Below are 18,213 nucleotides of genomic sequence, written 5' to 3'. Positions count from 1 at the left end.
TTCCCAACCAGGAGGTATGGGGTTGCTTATATCATGTAATCACCCTTCCTACCTCTCGATGTGGCCTCCTCTTTGTCTTTTGGAGTAGGATGTCTTTTTGAAAGTTTCTAGTCCATTTGGTTGAAGATTGTTCAGCATTTGGTTGTAATTTTCTTGTTTTTAGGAGAGAACTTGAGCTCCAGTCCTTCTATTCTGCCATCTAAATCCCGTCTGTTTGCTTCCCACATCCTCTCCTTCTGGGTACACAGGCACCTGGGCTTATGTTTGTTTTCCCATGCCTGGGGTTTCAACTTTCCTCCCACATCAGCCTTCCCTTCTCCGTTTTCTGGAGACTCCCAGCTCTGGGGGTCCTTCTCTCCCAGCAGCAGGTTTGGGCGTAGATCCAATTTTTGTTGTCTTGAAAAAAGACATTAATTATTTAAACCAACAGAAGAAAAGAGAGATATGAGGACATTTCAGCTGTGCAAACTTCTTTGCATTAATCAGTAAATATAAAAATAAAATACTCAAATGTAAGGAATTGTTTATAAAAAATCATTATGTTTAAGCCAAGAAAGTTAATGAAAGCATAGTAGAAAGTAATTTTTCCTATTTTCCTGCATGTGACCTTACTTTAATTCTAAAATTATTTTGGTAAATAAACTAAAAATGGAAAAAATGATGTCATTAATGATCTTCCCAGTGAAAATTTCATTTAAAGTTACCATCACTTATTACTATCAATCTAACTTTTATCATACTTAATAAAAATTTAGTAATGTTTGAAATTTTTGTTTCAAGATCTAGTAGTTTATGTATACATTTAAATACATATTTACTAATATAATTCTTCAACATAATTTTCCATTACCTGAACCTTTAAGAAGGCCTAAGGGGAGATGATAGGACCACAGCCTCCTACAGGTATAAGTCACTGCAATATAAAGATTTTATAATTCGAGATCACTTAACCATAAAATTAGCAAATATAAACTACTTACTCTGTTCAAAAACAGAAGTGATGTAGTAATCAGACTTCCTTTTATTTCTTTCCAGACTTGACCTAGATTTTTTTCATTTTCTTTATTATTACACTTATTGTTAGCAAAATATATAGCAAAAGAAACTGTGATGTTCTCTAGGAAAATAAATTCTATGTAGACAAATTCTGTCCAGATTAGTTATTATTACCTCAAACATCCTACTGAATGTGCTAATATAACATGCATACTTCAAAATATGCAAATTCACCTAATTCCAATAAACTATGCTTTTCACAAACAATTTTGTTGTGGTACCTAGGAAATTAATATGAGTGGGTCATATTCCTTTAACATTTACCAGGAATTTATAATGAAAGTTGAATAATTTTATAGGTTGGTAGTTAAATTCAATTAGTTAAAAGGAAAAATCATTGGATTTAAAACTTCTACAAAAACTTACTGACCAAAAATGGAAATAACTTCCCATGAACATGGCATTAATGTACATTTTTAAGTGCTAAGGATCTCTATGAGGTAGTCAAAATGTAATTCTTCCATTAGTGAAGAATTTATAATTGAAGTTTATCCTCATTGTCAGTATTCTTTGAATTATTGCTTAACAAGCCCTTTCATGCCCTGCAGAAACTAAAAATAAAGAAGCATTTTATCTCCATTTTTTTCAAATTTTTTTTTCAAAAAAGATTCTAATATTTCTTGGTAATACTATATATGTATATACATATATATATATACACACACATATGTATTCAGTAAATAAGGTATTACAGTGTATGTATATATACATAAGTACACACATACACATATATGTTTGTGTGTAGAAGATAAATACAGACATGATATATACACATTTTCCTTTTTGGCTGTGTCTGCAGCATGTGAAGTTCCAGAGACAAGGATCAAACCCAAGCCATGTAGTAACCAGAGTCACAGCAGTGACAATGATAGATCCATAACCGGTTGAGCCACCAGGGAACTCATATAATTTTTTTTTTTTTTTTTTGATTTTCAGGGCTACAAGTTCCCAGACCAGGGATTGAATCAGAGCTTCAGATGCAGGCCTATGCCACAGCCACAGCAACATCAAATATGAGTCACATCTGCACCCTTGCTGCAGCTTGCAGCAACATCAGATCCTTAACCCAGTGACTAAGGCCGGGAATTGAACAGGCATCCTCATAGAAACTGTGTGGAGTTCTTTACCCACTCAGCCACAATGGGAACTCATGGATTATATTTTTGACTGCATTTTTAAGTTTATTTTTACCATGAAATAGTAAAATTACTATATCTTATATCTAGAATTGATATTACTTGTAACATTACTAACTGCTCCATTAATGTTATACACTTAACCAAGCTACTTATCAATAAATTAATTCATGAGGCAATTGGAATTTCATTGCTTTCATCTCTTATCTCAAGACTTTACATTTTATAATTCACATTATTTTTCATAGTTCAGGATGTTTGTTCAAGTAAGATGGAATTCATCATGTAGCAGATTCACTGTCCATTGTAATAGATCATTAATCTTTGCCAGCAGGTGTATTTCTATTCTTGGCATTCATACTTTTTCCAGATTTTCTTTTCCATTAGAATGAGTAAGCAGAAAGTAGAGCAGATGGTCAAAGTGATGGCTCTTCTAAATTTTCTGTAGTTACAAGCAATAAAGATGAACATTCATGTATATTATGACTTTTCAGAATATGTGCATTTATGTGGTTGTGTTTTGTTATTGTAGATATGTTTGTGTGTGTGTAAAATTGCTGTTATCCCTTAAAATCAATTGTGAATACTCAACCAAGCTAATAATATTGCTATATATGTAAGATCAGTGCAGTCTACTCTCTTTTTCATTTCCCCTCTTAATTATTAAAATTGAAAAATATCCTGATAATTACTGTCACCATATGATTTAAAAAAGACCTGAGATGAATCATCAGAAGGAGTCAAGATACCAATCATGGAGAGTCTTTTAATTCATATAAAGATCTTTGACCTCTATCTAAAAGCTAGTGAGTGGAAACTGAAGGGTTTTATGTGGGATAATCACAAATTTACATTTCAAAAAATTCACCTTATCTGCATGTTAGAAAATCTTTTGCAAGAATATGAAAATGTAGTATTGATAAAATATTATATGGCTAATATAAGAATACTGATGAGAGATAATGCTACCTTAGTCTAGAACAGTGTCAACAAAGAGAAGAAAAACATACAGATTTAAAATCACTAGAACTTGAAATTGTTTGAAGAAATGAAATAGTGGAATGATTTATTGTTGCCATTAAGGTTTCTATAAAATGCATTGTTTGAATGATAATTTATTATGATTGGGGACACTAGAGCATGAATAAATTTGGTGTGAAAATCATAAGTTCAGGTTGAGACGTGTTAAACTTGATACATCTCTTTGGTACTCCAGAGTACTTAGAGCAAAAGACAGATATCACAGCTCAAACTGTATCTGTCAGGCTTTCTCTGTCAGGAAAAAAGAGAGAAAATCTTCCCTTTTCCACATTTTCCTTCTGCTCGGGCCCCCAGGAGTTAGATGATGCCACTCGTATTTGGGAGTACTATCTTCTTCACTCAGTCTTTGGTTTGCAATGCCAATCTTTTCCACAAACACCCTCACAGACAAACTTAGAAAATATGTGTAACAAGATATCTGGGCATGAATTGTTGAATTAATTATTTGGGATTTTTATGTTAATAATTTTGGGGATATTGGCCCCAGGAAGATAATTTTCTCTTAATACTACTAATCCATTAAAATATTAATTTAATTTAAACCACACATCTAAAATAAATTCAGGAAGGAGATAAACAAACCCAGAATTCATGAAAGGAAAAACCAAAGAATCCAAACAGAAAATATGACCTGATTACATTAGATTTCAAAAACACTGTATGACAAAAGTTCCTGTTGTGGATCAGTGGGTTAGGAACTAGACTAGCATACATAAAGATGCAGATTCAATCCCAGGCTCTCTCAGTGGGTTAAGGATCAAGTGTTGCCACAAGCTGAAGCATAGGTTGCAGATGTAGCTCTGTACTGGTGTTGCTGTGGCTGTGGTGTAGGCTGGCAGCTGTAGCTCCAATTCGACCCCTAAGCTGGGAACTTCCATATACTGCAGGTGCAGTCCTAAAAAGAAAACAAACAAACAAAAATACACACAGTGTATGACAAATATATTTAAATTTTAAGCCTAAATTGATTACGAGAGCTATTGGAAGTATAGTGAAAGCAAAAACATTAACATTGGAATTACATTAAAAATATAAATCAATAAGTAAAAAGCAAGCCATTAAAAAAATGCTGAGTGTCTAAAATTCATTTAACAAAGATAGAAATGCCAATAACATAAGTATTTAAAATGACTGTTCAGCTCACTGCTATTAGATAAATGCAAATGTGAAAATGAGAGAACAATGAAAAATAGACTTTGGTATACACATTTGTGGGAATTTAATGTATTGCCCAATTTTTTAAGGTCAATTTGAATATTAAGCTACAGTTTAAAAATGTATCATTTGACTTCATAAAGTGTATGGATAGGTAGGTTACATGATATCCATTTTAATTCTTATAATAATTACAAAAAGTGAGAGATCAGGGGTTCCTGTCATGTTACAGCAAAAACGAACCCGACTAGGAAGCATGAGGTTGTGAGTTCCATCAGTAGGTTATGGATCTGGCATTGCCATGAGCTGTGGTGTAGGTCTCAGATGCGGCTCGGATCCTGTTTTGCTGTGGCTGTGGTGTAGGCCAGCAGCTACAGCTCCGATTAGACCCCTAGCCTGGGAACTTCCATATGCAGTGGGCGCAGCCTTAAAAACACTAAAGACATAAAAAAAAAAAAAAAAAGTGAGAGATCACTTATTAAGTAAGCAATGCTTTAAAACTTATAAGAATATTAAAATATTCCAACAAAGAATTGGGAATAAAATCTATTTTTTGCTGTAAGAACAATGTGAAACCTTCTTTTTTTTACTCTATTATCTCAACTATTACTACGGAAGAGTATTTGTTAGAAGAAACTTGATAAAAGTTTATATGATCCTAGAAAAATATATTCATTTGAGTTTTTATTTGTAATTTAAATCTTTATTATATCTAGTGGCAACTCCATATTTTTAAGATATTAAAAGATCTATAATAATTATTAATCACTAAATTTTCTCAATTATTTGTTAGTACTTAACCTAATAAAAATAGCATACCGTTAAGAATGGCATATTATTCTACATGTGCCCCAAATATTGGATTATATATATTTTTAGAAAAGTGTTCTAAGCTTTAAATCTCTTTGCTATATTTCTTATTCAATTGCTTTCATCTAGTAAATAAAATATTATTACAGGGTATAGGCAAAAGAGAAAACAGAGAGATTGTGCAGTGACTGTCACAATGATAATAAAAAAGTACATTTCCCACAATAAAATATGAAATTAATGTTCAAACATTAAGTATACTTATCAGTAAATTAGTATAATTTTGTATTCACTTTAAAGTTTTTCTGTTAAGTTTGCATAAAGTACATTATCTTTGGTAATAACATCTTTGAAAAATGAATCACTCAAGCAAAAATAAAAAGTTTTATTGATACTTGCTTATTTCCACAAAGACTATATGTTGTTTTTCACAATACATATGTTGTAACACAAAAAATATATAATTTAAAGAAAAAACAAAAGTTTTAAATATTCATTAAGTAAATGGTAGTTCCCGTCATGGCGCAGCAGAAAAGAATCCAACCTAGAACCATGAGGTTGTGGGTTTGATCCCTGGCCTCGCTCAGTGGGTTAAGGATCCGGTGTTGCCATGAGCTGTAGTGTAGGTCACAGATATGGCTCAGATCCTGAATTGCTGTGGCTGTGGCATAGGCCAGCAGCTGTAGCTCTTATTTGACCCATAACCTGGGAACCTCCATATATGCTGTGTCTGTTGCCCTACTGAGCAAAATATAAATAAATAAGAAAATAAATAAAAATTCTCTAAGTAAATGAAACCAAATGTAGTTAACATTAATTTATAAGGAAGACAAATATATGTGTTAAATACTCTTCTTGGAAAAATTGTATTTATGTGCTTTCTAGCACTGGTTTCTTTTCAGTCCTTTGACTATGCTTCAGTTATTCATTTAATCAGCCATAAATGTCAACGTTTGATTGATTGGTGGTTATATGGGAATATGTGGAGAGGTGAGATGCTTGGGGCTGTGCAGTCTTGTTGACCTATCAGCATTTTACATGGTCTTCTTCTTTTTCCATATACAAAGAAAAAGAGACTATAAAGTATTTTTGGAGACAGCAATATTTATTTTGGTATGATTCTTTTTCTTTATTTAATCTTATAACTCACAGTTCTTTATTGACAGAAGCCATCCTATACTACACAAAACGGTTCTCCCAACTCACCAGTGTAATACTTGATCACTCCCAGAGCTGTTATTGTCTCTGACCTTTATCAGTTCAAAGATCTTACCTTTAGCTCTCTTGGAACCACACAGTTTATCTCAGTTTCTCTTTTACCCCAGTTGCAACACATCTCCTAGGCTTTTTATATTTACAGTTCATCGTTCCTTGTCTTTTCATAAACTTACTCCCTTTTTTCACCTTATATTTCATGGCTCATTATAATTATATCTTGCATCATTTTCAGTAATGCTGATCCTATTTTCATCTCTCATGCACATCAGTCAAAATTCCAAACAGAGTTGTTTTTAAGAAGTGGCTAGATGGATTTCCCTGGTCATCTAGTGGTTAGGAGTTGACATTTTACCACTGTGGCCTGGATTCAATTTAATCCCTGATCTGGGAACTGAGATTCCCTCATCAATTTGCTGCATGTGGCCACAGGAGGGAAAAAAAGTGGCTTGAACTTCTACAGTAGTTGAAAATTATTCCCTCCATCATACATAGGAAAATTATTTCATATCTTCTCTTCAAATCTCTAGCATTTCCACTCCTCACTCTTAGTTAAGATTAAACAGAAAATAATGAGAGGTTTCTAATTAGTCTTTTGCTAAATCTTTCTATGTATCAGCTTCTACGCATCACACTCTCCCTGATAGCCCCCATTTGCCCATCCTGTCCACTGCGTCCCATTTCTACTCACCTTGTCAAAGACACCACATCTGCAACTGTGCCTTAATCCTCTGCATCACAAATTCCTTTCTCTTAGCATAGTCAATAAAAACATGTTTTAATGTTTTTCACTTTAAACCTTACAAGAAAAATAAAGCAAAATAAAATTTATTTTTTCCCTCCTTTCAGCATCAACTATTTGAACCTTCTCTTCTCCCCTTCACAGAAAATCTAAGAAATCTGTACTTAGAGACACCAAGTCTTCATTTTCTTCTCTCTGGAACCCATTGTCCTAAATCCAACCCAGTAATTCTTTATTTCCCACAACTCAAATGAATCTCCTGTTAAAAGTCATTTGAGTCATTCATTACTGTTTTTTGTTTGTGTGTTTTGTTTGTTTTTTGTATTTTTTTTTAACAGCTGCACCGAAGGCATATTGAAGTTCCTGGGCCAGGGACTGAATCCAACCTGCAACCCTGTTGCAACCTACACCACAGCTGTGGCAAAACTGGATCCTTTAACCCAGTGCACAGGCCACGGATCTAACCCTTACCTTTGTAGCAACCTGAGCAGCTGCATTCCAACTCTTAACCCACCGTACCACAGTAGGGACTCCCATTCATTAATTTTTGGAAGCAAAATGTTCATATGGAACATTTTCTGTACTCAGAGTTGTTAGCTGTCTGACCACTACCTCCTTTCAGAAGCACTTTGATTTATATTCTAACTTTATTATGAAAAATGTACACATTTATACACATACAATCTGTGTACTTCCTAACCAGTTTAAACATAAAATATTACTATTACCTTTAGCCCCTACTGAGTATCTTCTTAATCACATTCTTCTCCCAAGGGTATACATTATTTCAGACTCTGTCTTTATCATCTTCTTGTTTATCTTAGTGGTATACAATTATTTCATGTTATGTGTAATCATTTGAAAATTTTGAGCTTCACTGTTATTTTCTGCGATCCATTCATGTTATAAATGTAGATAAACTTCTCAATTTTACTGCTGTATATTGAGCCATTAAATGAATGTGCCACAACCCATTTATTCATTCTCCTGTCTATTGAGATTTTCCTCACTTATAACTTTTTTTTGGTTTAAGTTACAGCAAAGGGTGATATAGATATTCTTTCTGATGTATCTGTGAAGGAGTCTCCTTAGGATTTTTGACTAGAAGAGGAATTGCTGGGTCATAATTTATAATCCATATATTTAAATTTATTATGATACAACATTTTGTCAAAATTGCATTCTTATTTTAATTCAAACAAATATTTTATTACAATTCCTGTTATTTGATATCTTCCTCAACACTGGGAATTTTCAGGCTTTAAAACATCCGTCAAATTGGTAGGTGTAAGAATATTTCTTTTCACGGTGAGTCCACTGAAAACTGATCCTATGTTCACTTCTTCGGTCCCTATGTATTTAATTGAAACACATTGTTGAGAGCTGTCAGACACCTCACATCACTCGTCAACCAAAGAAGTAAGAGCCATTATAGTGGAATGAACCTGAAACTTATTTACTACAAGTAGTAAATGATATTTATGTACATATTATGTGTTTATTAAATCAGAGCACATAAATCAAAAGAAATACCACATCTGAGGTGAAATTGCATAAAGTATCACCATCAAAATTTTAAATAATACAGGGGGTGATTATCCCTATTATACTCCTATTCTGTTAATGTACCCATGTTCTAAAACATTTAAATAAATAAAACAAAAGAGAAACAGATGGTGAATGGTGAGTGATAGTGGTTGACTGTCAACTCACCCAGTTTATAGCTTGAATATCAGCTTCTGTGCAAGATGTTTTATCTTTATTTCCACAGATTAGTTAATAGCCTCTGGCACCAAGTATGGAGATCTGTGGAAGCAATTCTTTAGGTCCTCTTCAAGAAAAAGGCTAAAAAATTTGTTAAAATTAGCATGCAAAGGAGAGCATTACACATTCACTGGATTGTCCCATAGATATTTTTATTCTCCTACTTTCAATTACATGCAAGGAAAGACCTTGGACATCTTAGTCTTCCTCAGAATATCACAGTGATCCAGCGTATTGGTGAGAGCATGTGGATATCCTCTTACTTACTGTAATAATCTGATGCATAACAAACCAGCATGAGATGAGTTAGTGCTATAAAACAATAAAATCATGATTTTTTACACCTCAACTGAGACAACTGCCCCTAAAAGATGCAACATGATGTAGAACCCAGGAAACCTGGTGACTACTGAAATTAAAGCCAAAGGCATATGGCCCCAGTTAAAAAACCCTTGCTGTCTACAGCTGTTCAAGCCTACTGTTGGGAATGAAGGAGCGAATCAGGGAAAGAAAGGGATATTTTCTTTTGAGCAGGTGCTAATGTGAGCACCTGAGTAATAATTCTTCCAGGGACTCTCGGGAAGCAATACGGCTAATGCCTCAAAGTTATAACAAAGGATAAATTCCCTCAGATATTTGTTAAGAACTCTTCCAAGATATTGCTTAACTCCCTAGTATTTTGCTTGGTGGTTGCACTTAGTTTGGGATGAGTGGGGTCCTGAGGCCAAAGAAAGTACTTGAAATTGAAAAGCCAAACATTTGACTTAAAGAAGCATATTACTGTTTCCAGCTCTTCCCCAGAAAAGCTTTACATTTAGTAAAGGAGAAAGATTTTTAAAGGGCTGATGAGTAGGAATTTAAACTGATGTCAAAATACCAAGAGATCTGTAATGTCATCATGAACTCCTTAGATCTATTTCATTTGGATGCCAAAAAAAGATGTGTATGTAACTGTGGAGTACTTACTGACTGATGTGAGCAGAAAAGTAAGGTTGTCTGCTCAGCATCTCATCTTACACAGTGACTGTTTTACCCCACAGTAGGTATTGCAAAAATATTTTGATTAATCAATAAATTTGCAGTACCTATAAATGTTATACCAAACTGCTTCCTTTGTAAAATTAACAAGGAATTTTTACATTTTTTTGAAAGCATAGATCTGTTCTTTTTAAAATCCGTGATTCTCCTGTCACTAACTTTGAGACTGTCTATTAAAATCTACTTACTAGATAAAAATATTTCTGGCCCACAGAATTTAGAACTTATCATTAAACTGTAATAAAGCCTGCTGAGCAATAAAAACCTACTCTGAAAAGAAAAAAGTATAAATATTGAAACCCAATTAAGTGTCGGGGAATCACTGAGTTGGATATATAAGATTAAACAATACTGTTGATGGAGTTCCTGTTGTGGCTCAGTGGAAGCGAATCTGACTAGCGTCCATGAGGACGCAGGTTCAGTCCCTGGCCTTGTTCAGTGGACTGGGGATCTGACATTGCCGTGAGCTGAGGTGTAGGTTGCAGACATGTCTAGGATCCCGAGTTGCTGTCGCTGTGGTGTAGGCCAGTGTAGCTCTGATTTGATCCCTAGCCTGGAAACTTCCATAGGCCATGGGTTTGACTCTAATAAGCAAAAAACAAACAAAAATTAGTATTGTCAATAATAATACTCTGACATCGTCTGTTTATTGGAAAATACTAGAAAGTTGCCTCGGAACCTAAGACTCACACCCACCCTCCATCAGACAACATTCTCAGCTTTAAATGTCCCCAGGAAATCCCCATGGCAAAATACCTAGGCTCCTTGGAGAACATGTCTCTCTCATCTCTCTGCCATGCTCTTAAGGCTTTTTATACTCAAACCCTATCACAGTGATAAATAAGAACAAAATTTCAGCTTTTAAGCACTGTTATTTTAACTTGAGTAAATTTATTTCTTCCAGGGATGAATTTTAAATAGCTGTATACGCTAACTGATATGACAATATTTTCTAGTCCCAATATTCTGTAACATAATTTGCATTTTTATTAAGGTGTAATTTACATACACAAACTATATCCATTTTAAATATAAACTTTGATGAGTTTGATAAATGAATGAGCCCTGTTGCCATCCCACCAATCAAGATAGAGAACATTTTTCTTATCCCAGAAAGTTCTTTCAGTGACTTTTTCCAGTTGATCCTGCATCGCCACCCCCCAGCTGCAAGGTAATAATCCCTTTCTAATTTCTAGTACCATGATTACCTTAGCTGCCGTGGTTCAGTTCATAGAAATGTGGTAATAAAGTATGTTCTCTTTTATTTTGCTCTCTTTGGTACAACATAATGGTTTTGAGGTCCATAAATGACATTTTGTATATCACCAGTGAGTTTTTATTGTTGAATAATATTTCACGGAATGAATATACCATGCTGTGTTTATTGCTCTTGTTTTCTTGAACATTAGGGTTGCTTCTAGATATTGGCTATCATGAATAGCTGTTACGAACTGTCATGTATGACTGTTGTGTGGTCATATGTTTTCTAAAGCTCATAAAGCAACTATGAATGGAACTGCTGGATCATTAAGCAGATATAGTTTACCCTTAAAAAACACTGAGCTCTTTTTCAGAGCAGTTCTACTGTTACACAACAGCCCCAACAATGCATTAGTGTTCTGGTTGTTCCAATTCCTTGCTGATGTTTCCTATGCTCACAGTTTAACTTTTTTCATTTTTATGGCTAAGTGACCTCATTGGAATTTAATTCAAAGTTCTATAAAGAGTGATGAAGTCTAGGAGTTCCTGTCGTGGCTCAGTGGTTAACGAATCCGACTAGGAACCATGAGATTGCGGGTTCAATCCCTGGCCTCTCTCAATGGGTTAAGGAACCAGTGTTGCCCTGGGCTGTGGTATAGGTCACAGACATGGCTCGGATCCTGCATTGCTGTTGGTGTGGCTGGCAGTTACAGCTCCAAATAGACCCCTAGCCTGGGAACCTCCATATGCTGCGAGTGTGGCCCTAAAAAGACAAAAAAAAAAGAATGATAAAGTCGCTCATCTATTTTTGTATTTATTGGCTAATTGTATATTGTGTTACTCATACTCATTTTAGTTGGGTTGCTTATTTTATTGATTTTTATGAGTAATTATGTATATATGTGTATATGTGTGTGTGTGTGTGTGTGTGTGTAGTCATGGCTGCACTGTGGGCTAGGGATCAAATTGGAGCTGCAGCTTCTGGCCCACGTACAGCCTCGGTGACACCAGATCCAAGCCACATATGTGACCTATGCCTCACAGTTTACGGCAATGCCAGATCCTAAACCCACTGAGCTAGGCCAGGCATTGAACCTGCATCTGTATAGAGACAATGTCGGGTCCTTAACACACTGAGCCACAACAGGAACTCCACTTATATATTCTAATACAAATACTTTGTTGGATAAATCTATTTGAAATATTTCCTCTCTGGTTCTTGCCAGTTTTTAAAAGGACTCTTTGATGAAAACATGTTTTTATTTTGAAGAAATTGGATATATTATTTTTCTTTTTTATGGTTAGTAGTTTGGTCCTAGGTAATATTTACTACTTGAAACTTGTAAAACTATGGCTACTATATATGAACACATTATATACCACATCCATCCATTGTCAAAAACAACAGCCTTCAGCTTCCCTCTAAAGGCTTATCATCTATGTAATTCAGCTATTTGAAGTTTTCCTATGTCTACTGCATTTTGATAGCATCATAGAAGTGTTAACTTTTAGGTTGTCTTTAAAAAATACTTTTATTGTATAACGTGTAGTTCTCATGTTCACATTTTAATCAGAAGTCAAGGTTCAAATTTTAATAACCTATGTTTCAAATTATAATAACCATCCTTTGCACACATCACTGTCCCACACAATAATGGATGTTTATAGTTGTGTATTAGACTACCTAGATAATAGAAAAGTTATGTTTTAAGAGGCAAGGAGGAGTTCCTGCTGTGGTGCAATGGGATTGGTGGCATCTTGGGAGCCCTGGGACACAGGTTTGACCTCTGGCCCAGCACAGTGTGTTAAGGATCCTGTACTGTTGCAGCTATGGCTTAGGTCAGATCTAATTGCTGGCCCAGGTACTCCATATGCCTGCAAGGTGGGGGGGGCTATTTTTAGTTAATGCAATGGTAAGAAACCTACCGTCACTGATTAATCATAGCAAGCATTTACACTTAGTAAACGAGATTTTTTTTTTTTTTTCTTCTCACGGCAGCACCTGGGACATATGGAAGTACTCAGGCTAGGGGTCAAATTGGAGCCACAGCTTCTGGCCTATGTCATAGCCACAGCAACATGGGATCCAAGCCATATCTGTAACACAACCGCAGCTTATGACAATGCTGGATCCTTAACTCACTGAGCAAGACAGTAGATCAAACCTTCATCCTCATGGATACTAGTCAGGTTCATTACTGCTGAGCCACCACAGGAACTCCTTATTTTTTTAATTTTTAATTTTTATTTTTTTTAAGATTTTAATTGCATATAAAATTAGAGCATTTGCAAAAAGCTCACCTTCTGATACTACTGGACAAAGTGATTTTATTCTTTTGTGTATATATAACTTTTGTTAAAAAGTTCAGTTACAAATTTTAGTTAAATTTTGAAATTTAAAAATGAGAAAATCTAGGTCTAATACAGTGCTCACCATATAGTATAACTAAATAAATATTTTTCAGTAAAAAACTGGTTCTACAATGTAGGATTTGGATTGTAAAATAGTGACAGTTTTAGTTTTGAGAGAGGAATTTCACCTTCATTTCATGCTTAATGATATGAACCTAATTAGCCCCTTGCATTTTATATCAGTGGTTAGGTCATCTGAGACCAATTTTAATGTTTGCATTCATTTCTGGTGCTAATCATATTCCAAGAAGTAAGAATATGATTATTACTTTCAGTCATTTGAAAACAACATCCCTGAACTACTTTAAGATTACTGAAATCTAGTTATCTCTTTAAAACATTTTATTAGAATATAGTCACCTATAAAAATTTTGCTTCAATATATTTTCCAGTGTCATTATTTATACTACATGGTTAGTATCAAGAAACTGAAATCAAATACCACAATCTTCTCTTGTTATTATGGTCTGTAATTTTGTAAATTGTTATTAAAGATTAAATATTCATGAGTTTGTTTTATTTTTTAGTTGTCAGCCGTGACGCAGTATGGTGCTGGAGGCTAGTCTTTCTTGTGGACATTGTTATTAATCAAAAAAATGAATTAAAATGCTCTTTAAAGAATAAACTATATGAAGTAATAAGAATGAATATTTTATATTCCATTAGTCATTCCAGGGAAAATCTATCAAATATTTAAGCAATATTTTTCATTAAAAATGAAGTCAAATTCATTAATCAATTCACAACTAAGACAATTAATCCAGCCCTGGTAAAATTCAACCCAGAGTAAATATTTTCTAAGACTTTTTAACCCACATTCATTTAGCATTTTGCCATCAAAGTGCACATAGCCTAAAGGTACACCTGGACCAAGGCCAAAAAAAGTAAAAATTTTCTGTGTGAACCTCCCCTTCTCAAAGTATATATTAGCATAGACTCTATTTGAGTGTATATAGACAGCATTCTTTCTGCAGTTGTTTTCAGAAATAATTTCAGAATGCTAGTATGGGGGTCTATACTTGAGAAATAGTATATTATGAAGTACTTCTGTATAATAAAATAAAAATGATGATAACACTAGTAAATCAAAATATGAATGAGTTTAATTATCTATGAACCCAACTTTGTGATATATTCTTAAAAATTTTTATAATCAACATATGATTTTCCACACTATCCTATATTTCATTTTGAGTAGTTTTAATGCCTGGACTATATTAAGTTCTGCTAGCAAGAAAGCAACTCTAAGGTAACACAGCTTGATAATCCTGACATCTTTATTCAGTGCAGTGATGGTAAATGTGGGGTTTTTTTGTTGTTGTTGTTGTTGTTTTGTTTGTTTGTCTTTTTAGGGCCCCACTCCCCACATATGGAAGTTCCCAGGCTAGGGGTTGAATCTGAGCTGTAGCTGCCGGCCTACACCACAGTCACAGCAACATGGGATCTGAGCCGCATCTACGACCTACACCCCAGCTCATGGCAAGCCAGAACCTTAATCCACTGAGCAAGGCCAGGGATTGAACCTGTATCCTCATGGACACCTAGTCAGGTTCCTTAACCACTGATCCATGACAGGAATGTCTGTGTTTTTTGCGTTTTGTTTTTTGTTTTTGTTTTGTAAATGGGGACATGGTCTTTTAACCTTTCATGGACCAAACCATTGCTTCTGCCAGTTTTGATCTCTACATATCATCTGATGAAGTAAGTTTTGTAGAAGTTCCACTAACTAGCCAAGGCTCAACACCCTTACACTGATTTCTTTCCCATCTAACCATCCCTGCCCAGGCCTATGGAGGCTTTGGATTTCATCAAGAACAGGTCTCCACTGAACACCCTATGCTAAATGTACTTTATTGAGATGAATCTGAGAAGCAGACTTTGATTTAAGTTTACCTAACTTAGAGAAACAGAAGTTTTCAGTAATAGAAATCAAAATATTTTGGCCTGATCCTAATGATTCATTCAAAGTTGTCTCAGATTGTTTCTACTAAACGTATTTTAAACTAAACATCAATTTCTAAAGTTTAAATGTTGGTAGGATTTAGGTTTTTCTTTTTCAAGGTAGTTTCATTGAGAAAATTTATGAAATGCCTATTGAAAATATTTCTCAATATAAATATTAAAAACTTTTTGCCCTGTCCTCATATTAATTAAATTTCATAGTCACAAATGGAAACTTAAGAAATATTATAACTATCCATTACAAAGGTCAAAGTAAATAAATTATTCAAAAAAAATCCCAGAACATAGTAGACAACCTTAATTTCCTATTTACTTCAATGGGAAATGTGAAGGACTGCTGGGGGGAAAAAAAAGTTTCCTAAAGTCATGAGAGAAAAATTGGAGCAATAATTTTAGTTAGACAGATGAGTCAGAGATCTGTACAATTTCTAATTTTCTCTGATTAAAAGTAAATAAGATACCAATTTTATATGAATAATTACATTCAACACTTTCAGAGTATAAAAATTGAGTGTTTGACAGATTCTGTTAGTTTCCCAAGGTTATATAAATAATAAAAGGGAAGTTTATCTAAAGTAAGGCTTACTACCTAATCAGGGTATCAGTCAGATGGGGGCGGGCTATATGGCAGTGTCTGATGCCTGGTATCTTGCAGGTCTAACTTTTTTTGAAAAAGTTATTTCTAACTCATGTTACAGGTCATTTGCAACTAAGTCAGGGGCCCTGCCTCATCTCCCGAACAGAAGCTAAAAGAGTCATTGTCTAGAACAAGACCAATCACTGTTGCATTGTTAAGATGTTTTCATGAGTTATGTACTGGATCATAAATGTTGCTGCTTTAAGGAACTCCAAGTAACAATATTCAGAATGCAAATGTATGCAGCCTCTCTTACTTGAAAACTATCTATTGAAGTTTAAAGTTCATATATTATTCAATGTCAGGAAATCTATTTCACAGGTATGCTACTCATAACCACTCACAATTCACTGACTGAAGCAAATCATGTGGCCACACCATCTCCCCTGTGGCAGGGAAGGCAAAGTACATTTCCCCAAAGAAGGCTTTAAGTGTATCTCCAACATGTTCACTGTGTTTGCATGCATATATATGTACATATATAGGCTTATGTGTGAGAATGTGTAGATGTGAAATATTTCTTATATTCATTTCTATAAATAGTTCCTGTTACTTTAATAAGAAAAATTCCTATTACTGTAAAAATACACCAAAAGGCATTCATAAATGTATTATTTAATAGATATATAGGCTATTTTTTCATAGAATATATGTGTATGCATATATATGTATATGTATATATAATAGAGTATATAAATATGTTGTATATGAATATATCTATATTTAATTTTAGTTTGTTTAGGCTTTTTTTTCTTTCACTCAATAAAAGCTTTTTTTTTCTTCCATTACATATTATAAATATAACAGTCTCTGTATTTTTCTGTAATTTTATTAATATGTCTTCAGTTTAGATCATTGGTGAAGTTATTGGGATAATGAATTTGAGTAACTATCTAGCTTTATTTATTTTTCAAAATAGCTACTTCCAAAACAGTTTGCTAAATCATCTACTCTTCCGTGTTATTTTGAAATAGGATCTTTAGCATAGTTGCTCTGTACTATCAACTCTGCTTCATTACTATAATCACTTACACCTTTGTTAGCACCAGTTTAAACATCATAATGTTAAAAGGCATTTTATTTACTAGTAAGATTTGGTCTTTATATGACCATTCTTTTTCAAAAGCTCTATAGCTGTTCTAAGACTTTTCCACCTAAACTTATACACATTCTTATTTGCCTGTACTTACTTTGCTATGTGTTTAATTTACTTACATCCTAAATCATACCTTTTCACTTCCTCTTCTTTAGAAGTCTATAAGGCCATATTATTTTCTTCATGCACAGCTATAACAATGTAACCAGGTTTCTAAATATAGTGGTTGGTATTAACATTTTATAGTCCTAGTTTTTAATTTTCACTAGGGCATATATAAATAAAAATCTAAATGCATTTTTATGGTGACTAAATTTCATTAAAGAAGCAAATCAGGGGTTCCTGGTGCAGTGGAAATGAATCCCACTAGGAACCATGAGGTTGCAGGTTCGATCCCTGGCCTCGCTCAGTGTGGGTTAAGGATCCGGCGTTGCCTTGGGCTGTGGTGTAGGTCACAAACGCAGCTTGGATCTGGCGTTGCTGTGGCTGTGGCATAGGCTGGCAGGTGTATCTCCCATTGGACCGCTAGGCTGGGAACCTCCAAATGTCACGAGTGTGGCCCTAAAAAAGCAAAAGAAAAAAAAAAAAGAAACAGCTGGTTTCATAGCAGACTTGAGCAGTGGTAGCCTCTAATTCTATGCCTATTTTAAAGCTGTATCAATTAAAAGCACTGGTCAAGTAAACATCATTGTATCCATAAAAAAAAGAGAGAGAGAGAGAAGCAAATCAAAAGGAATAGACTTACTTAACCCTGAATTTTGGAAAAATAAACTCTTTTGAAAAGGAATAAAATCAATAATCAAAGTTTTTACTATTTCTCAAATATATACAAAAACATACCTTCCCAAAAGAGCACATTTCTATATTAAAAAATGAAAACAATCTGCCTGTATTAAACATTGCAGTACACCTGTAATATTGCCCTTCGGATTTTCAGCCAGTCAAATCT

At 34.2% G+C, this 18,213-nt stretch overlaps 1 protein-coding gene and 1 long non-coding RNA gene across 11 annotated transcripts in view; one reads left to right on the top strand and one right to left on the bottom strand.

Annotated features, from left to right (window-relative positions):
• Positions 1 to 18,213, bottom strand: part of LOC146398660 (uncharacterized) — a 519,413-nt gene that overhangs the window by 135,633 nt on the left and 365,567 nt on the right. The window lies entirely within an intron of this gene.
• Positions 1 to 18,213, top strand: part of LOC146398661 (uncharacterized) — a 200,129-nt gene that overhangs the window by 144,062 nt on the left and 37,854 nt on the right. The window contains exon 3 of one of the 2 annotated variants that reach the window (XR_014820100.1): positions 1,993 to 4,851. The exons of the other annotated variant lie outside the window; for it this stretch is intronic. This is a non-coding gene — a long non-coding RNA (uncharacterized LOC146398661). Of the gene's footprint in view, positions 1 to 1,992; positions 4,852 to 18,213 lie in introns of those variants that run through there. 2 annotated transcript variants of the gene reach the window in all.

This window comes from Sus scrofa, chromosome 11, assembly GCF_054392235.1.
Source record: "Sus scrofa isolate SSC_HxYL_T2T_F1_AM1 chromosome 11, Sscrofa_HxYL_maternal_Yorkshire_Landrace_v2.0, whole genome shotgun sequence".
NCBI classification, from domain to species: domain Eukaryota; kingdom Metazoa; phylum Chordata; class Mammalia; order Artiodactyla; family Suidae; genus Sus; species Sus scrofa.
Note: the sequence above shows the minus strand (reverse complement) of the source record. Positions and strands in the feature narration are given on the sequence as shown.